The sequence below is a fragment of the Pteropus medius genome, unplaced genomic scaffold, assembly GCF_902729225.1.
Source record: "Pteropus medius unplaced genomic scaffold, Ma_sr-lr_union100, whole genome shotgun sequence".
In the NCBI taxonomy this organism is placed as follows: domain Eukaryota; kingdom Metazoa; phylum Chordata; class Mammalia; order Chiroptera; family Pteropodidae; genus Pteropus; species Pteropus medius.
The window spans coordinates 4,598,060-4,604,195 of record NW_024355206.1 but is presented as its reverse complement, the minus strand read 5'-3'; positions in this window follow the sequence as shown (position 1 = coordinate 4,604,195).

The following is a 6,136-nucleotide window of genomic DNA, read 5'->3' as shown; positions in this document are numbered from 1 at the left end:
AACAGGCCTGCAGGAAAACAAAGGGAGAGGTGAAGTTAGTATGTAAAATGTTTGTCAAAGGTCTTGCGCAGTTGCTGGCTGAGGTCTGTGCCATTGTCCTGGGTTTCCTAGCAACCAAAGCAAGAAAGGGAACACAAGTAGTTATAATTTCGCAGTGTCCATAAGATAAAAACAGACCGGTTGCTCGGAAGAATTCTCCCATGGCTCCTCTCAAAGGGAACACTGTGCCGTATCGTATGTCCTCAGCAACAGTCCTACAGTAAATATAGATTCTAATTCTGAACAGTTGTCTCTCAGTATAGACTCAACGCAGGTGACTGGCAGAGTGCCGGGAGTCACTCAGTACACTCAAGGAGCCGAAGAGATTTCACACAAACGAACAGTTCTCTGAAGATTTAGCTTGGTTCGGAGAGAAATTGTTCCAGTTTCCGGAGGCAGGCGTGGGAAATGGCAAGCACACCATCACTTGCAGTCTAAGCCCAGGGCAGACATCTCCAATGGTCACTGACCTTTCTCCCCAGGAGACTGGACTGGACCTTGTAGACCTTCCCCATGTAGTACACCAATAGGGTTCTTTTCATGTACCTGCTTGGATCAATCCGCCAGCTCTGATCAAAGCGTACTGATGAATATCCTTCAGTCAATGCTCTATGAATATTATTTCATATAGTCGTGTTTTAATGGAAATGAGGCAAGAGAGAGTCTGACGTTATGCTGGCGAGCAAGCGAGAAGTAATATTCTGTGTTGATAAGGAAGGTCAGAACATTATTTTTGGACAGGCAAACAAATGGAAGTCAGTTTGACATTCTTACATGAAGAGGCTGAGCAGTGGGACAAGAACCAAATTCAAACCCAAGGTTGCTACAGTGTGCAGACTGCCCCTGAGGTGTAACAAAAACATCTTGTATGTTAGGCTTTGTGTTCAAACTGATCGGAGGGAAGACGGGACCTTCTGGGCACTTGCCCTCTCTAGATGCCTTTTCAACCTCTGAGTTAACAGAATAGTTAACATCATTAACTGGCCAATAGATAGATAGATTTATAAAATATATTTATAAAATATATCTATATATAGATAGATAGATTTATAAATCTATCTATCTATATATATATATATTTTTTTTTTTTAAAGGAAAGACAATACAGTGCTTGAAACAGGGTACTCCCGGTAGACCAGAAATTTGAAGGACACAAAGGAGACTGTGGTAGCTTTGGTGGTCCCCTGACCACACTGCCCAGTATTTGTGTCCTTTTGTAGTCCCCTTACCACACTGACTCTGGACTTGGCGTGTGGCTGTCTGGCTGTGGCCAACGGGACATTAAAATGCATAATGTAAGTAGAGGCTTATAGGAGCTTGCACGTTAGAGTTTGTCCTCTCATGATGTTTTTTCCTGTAACTCAGCCACCAGGCCATGAGAAGGCCCAAGCAGCCAGGTGGAGAGGCCAAAAATGGGAAGAACTAAGGCCCCTAGCTGACGGCCTGAGCCGAGATCCCAGCCAGGAACCAGCACCAACATGGAAGGAGGTTAGTTTACCCCACTAGCCATCCCCACATCAACATCCCTTTAAGAAAAAGAACTGCCTGGTCAACCCACTGAATTGTGAAAAAATGACACATTTGTGATGTTTTAAGCCACTCAGGTTTGAAGTGGTTTGTTACACAGCAGTAGATAACTACAAATGGAAGTTTAAACCTTCGACCAAAATTCTTCCCAAGGTAGACAAGGAGCAGGGTTTTTGTTTTGTTTGTTGTTAAGGTAGCAGCAATTTCCTTCATAATAAGTCAAAGGAGGTTCTAGGGAAGGCGATGTAGTCGGCTCAGTTTGATGTGTTTGTGGGAGTCCAGTAGAAGGTTTCCAGTAGACATTTGGCTCTCTGAAACATAAATTATGCTACGAAGGGTGATGAGGGCTGGCGATACAGATTTGGAGGTCACCGGCATTAGCTAAAATCGTGGGAATAGACGAGATCATGCAGAGAGTGCGTTGGGAGGGAAAAAGCCACGAGCCAAGAATGGAACCCTAAGAATATCAATGCTGAAAGGTGGGGACAGACGAGGACATGCCACGTGGGAAACTGGAAAGGAAAGAGTAGAAAGAGGCGATAAATTACAAAACTGCATCACAACACCCAGGCAAAGAGTGTCAGAGAAAGAGTGGTCAGCCATCACGCCCAACGAAGTCGCATAAGATGACGGAAAGAGGTTCTTTGTATTTGGCAGTTGGGAGGTCACCAGCCAGTGGCCTTTGAGGTGCTCAGTGCCATGGAGGTGCTCAGTGTTCATAAGAGATAAGGGAGAGGAGCGAAGATACTGTGACAGGAAGGAAGGAGAAAAGGGGACACTTAAAGGCTGACACGGGGTTGAGGACATTTTTGCAGTTAGGGAAAATAATTAAGTACTTCTGGGTGCCAGGAGAAGGTGCCAGTAGAATTGGAGATGTTGCAGTCACCAGAAAGAAAAGAGAGCTAGTCCAGCTAGAGAGTAAGAGGATGAACTCAAGGGCAAAGGTGGAAAAATTAGCCTTGAAAAGAAGGGAAATTTCTGAGGAGGATGGGAAAGGAGAAAGCAGACCTACTTATAACTAGGGCGATCTAGTTTCTGTTGCTGGGAAATGAGCAGAGATGGGCAAAATTAAATGAAATGTGTTCACAGAATCAGCCCGGTCTATATTTACTTCCCCATAACCAGAGAGGCAGCATATTCTAGCGATGTGGGCTCTGAAACCCAACCGGCTGCTTTGAATTTCATTTCTGGCCATGACATGCTTTTTCGTGGAAGGTCATATTTATATCACAGCAACTGTGCTCGGTCTCCATGGCTTTATTTCAAAGATTTAGAACATGTGGGACAGATAATTCCAGCTCTTTAATGTCCTTGGGACACTAGTAAGATTTTTATGAACAAAAGTCTTGTTCATAAGTTGATAATGTGGTATAAACTGGGCTAATTATAGTTATTGCATCAAAATTGTAGGTAAGATAGCTAATAATAGCACAACTGGACAGTTGAAATAGATTAAAAAAGAAAAATCACAACTGGGACAAAAATTTGAAAACCATTTGCTTCCACGGTAATTATAGAAATGCAAATTTGAAAAATGAGGCACCATCTATCAAATAATCCAAAGCAAAGTCAAGTCAATAAGTCTGTGCGCGGCGACTTTAGGAAGATAGTACCGAATGTGAGGGGACATTTAAAAGTTGGTGTAGTTCTTTGAATAACTGCTGATACTTATTGAGCATTTGCTGCACATCAAGCACTGTTCTAAAGCATATTCATTGACTCTTCATTTAACCCTCCGAGATAGATTGTGTCACTATTATAATCCCTGTTTTCTAAATAAAGAAACTGGGGGACAGCATGGTTAAGAAAATGGTCCAAGGTCATGAAGAAAGTAAGTGGCCATGATGTGATTCAAAACCAGCTAGAGTGACTACAAAGCCCTTAACTAGTACTCTTACCAGCAGTTTTCCAACTTCTTCAAACTAGGGGTGACCCTCTACCTGTTTGCTTTTTAATTCCTGCCTCTAGGAAAGGCTTCTCAGAAACTCTGGACTCTACAGAGAGAGGAACGGGATGTTGGTTTTTAGTGTTTAGGCCAACCACTTCTAAGAGTGTTCATGCTCAGTTGGAAACACATCGAATGTGGAGAGAAGGTTCCCTATGGGCTCAGAGATCTTAGAGATAAGACTACTGTGTGTTAGTGTTATCATAGCAAAGTTTGGTGAAGGCTCCAACAGGTTTAAGATTTGTGAGAAGGGCAATCTTGGTTCCTTCGACTTTTCCCCCTCCCTTCTTCTCTGGATCTCAGACTCGGGTCAGGGGCATAATTGCAGCCTTACAAGGTGAGAGTATTATTTCACATGCTTATCAGTCCCTGCTGGACAGGTGAGTTTTTCTGCCTTTAGCTTCTTGACCTTAGCTTCTATTTATACCTACGACACTCATCCTTTCAAATAGAGGGTAATCCAGTAGCAAGTACATTTGCATGCACTCCCGAAATATAACCATCCCAAGGACATAATGATTGCCTTTTATATTTTTTAAATGTCTTCTTTTTCTTTGGCATTAAATTAATTTCCAGAATGGATCTCTTCCTCCTCCTTTCTCTTGACTGCCTTTTCTAGTTTTACTAAATGTTTTTTTGCCAATAGGTCTGTTTCTTGTAAGTCCTCACGTTTGTTCTAATTATAAACTAGCACACATGGTGACATATACTACTTTCCTAGGCTGAATTCCAGAAAGCAATGACAAGCAAAGAAAGGAGAGCTCCATAAGTAAACTGAATTTAATCTAAGGTAGTGCAAATTGCCTTTGCTGTTACATATTTTTTTAATCCAAAAAGAAGTTTTATTTCTAGCTGAACAGGTCCTAATGGGTTCCTCCCTCCTTATTCACTTATTTCACGCCAGTAATATGTTCTAGTCATCTTTGTAGTCACACTCCTGGTGCCATCCACATGGGAGTAAGCTGTAAGTGTGGAACTAAATTAAATTGCATTTAGTCAAATGAGAGGTGATAGCATTTCAGAAGAAGTGAAAGAAATAAACTGCGTCTTATGGTGTAAACGTGCTCATGTCCTTGCTATAGCTTACCAGTTAGCTAATTCAAGAAGTGTATGTAGTCAAATCTCACAATATTTTTACTTGGAAAAAAAAAACACACCTCTTTCTTACCCTATCATAAGAAAAGTAATACAAAGTGGGAAGACTCACTCAGAATCCTATCACCCTGCAATATACCAGGTTAGTAACAGTGGTTATAAACTTTCAGCCATATATATATACACATATATATACATACACATATATATACACACATACATATGTATATATGTACATATACACACACACATATATATACACATATATATACACACACACATATAATATAATATATATGAAACACGTTTAAAACAAAACGATGTACTGTGAGCCCATTGGACGAAATGGTATCCTATACATCTTGTTCTGTAACCTGCTCTTTCATTCAGTTTTGATTCTTTCTCATATCAATAAACGTTCATCAAAAGAGCTTTATTATTCCACACAATGAGTGATTGGCTGATAGTTTCCTTTGAGTGCTCTTGGTCAGGTTTTGGTATCAGAGTTAAGCTTACTTTGCGATATGAACTCAGAAGCTCATCATCTAAGCTCTCAAAAGTTTATTTAGCATCTATTCTCTGAGCAGGTGAAGGTATCCATTCTCAAACTGCTTGGCATGGAAGGATTTCCACGATGTATTAAGTGAAAAAAAGAAAGTTTCTGAGAAATATGTGTAGTGTGATACCATTTTTATTTTTTTTAAATTCTGTTTAGGGATATATTTGATATGGATCAATACTAGATGGATATGTTCTTCGATATACAGGGAAAAGTTTAAAAGTATACATATTAAACATTAATTTTCTGTATTTTTCTGTTCTCTGTTTTTCAATGCTGTAATATGACTTCTTTCTGCTAGCTTTGGGTTCAATTTGTTCTTTTTTTCTAGTTCCTTAAGTTTTAAGGGTTGTTGATTTGAGCTCTTCCGTGTTTGTTTTTTTTTTAACGTGAGCATCTGTAGCTGTAAACTTCCCCCTTAGCAGTGCTTTCACTGCGTCCCATAAGGTTTCGTTTGTCGTGTTTTTGTTTTCATTTGTCTCTAAGTATTTTCTAATTTCCCTTGTGATTTCTTCTTTGATCCATTGGTTGTGTAAAAGTGTGTTGTTCAATTTCCAAAAATGTGTGAATTTCCCAGTTTTCCTTTAGTTATTGATTTCTACCTTCATCCCATTGTGATCAGAGAACATACTTCACATAACATGTATATTTTAAAATCTGTTGAAACGTCAATATGGTCTATCCTGGAAAATGTCCCACGGGCACTTGAGAAGAATGTGTATGGAGCATGTGCTGTGTGTGTCTGTTAGATCTAGTTGATGATACCGGATTAAGTGGCCTGTTCTGTTTTTGCTTTGATACGTGTGAGGTTTCTTTGACATTTAAAATACGGTTAGCTTTTGGTAATGAATTATAACACATTTAAAAAAAAAAAGAGGAAAAAAGAATCCATGAGTCCACAAGGATATGCTCCAAAACAGGGACAGAAGAGAGGAAGAGGAACAGGACGAGAGAAGGCTTACAGAAAGTCA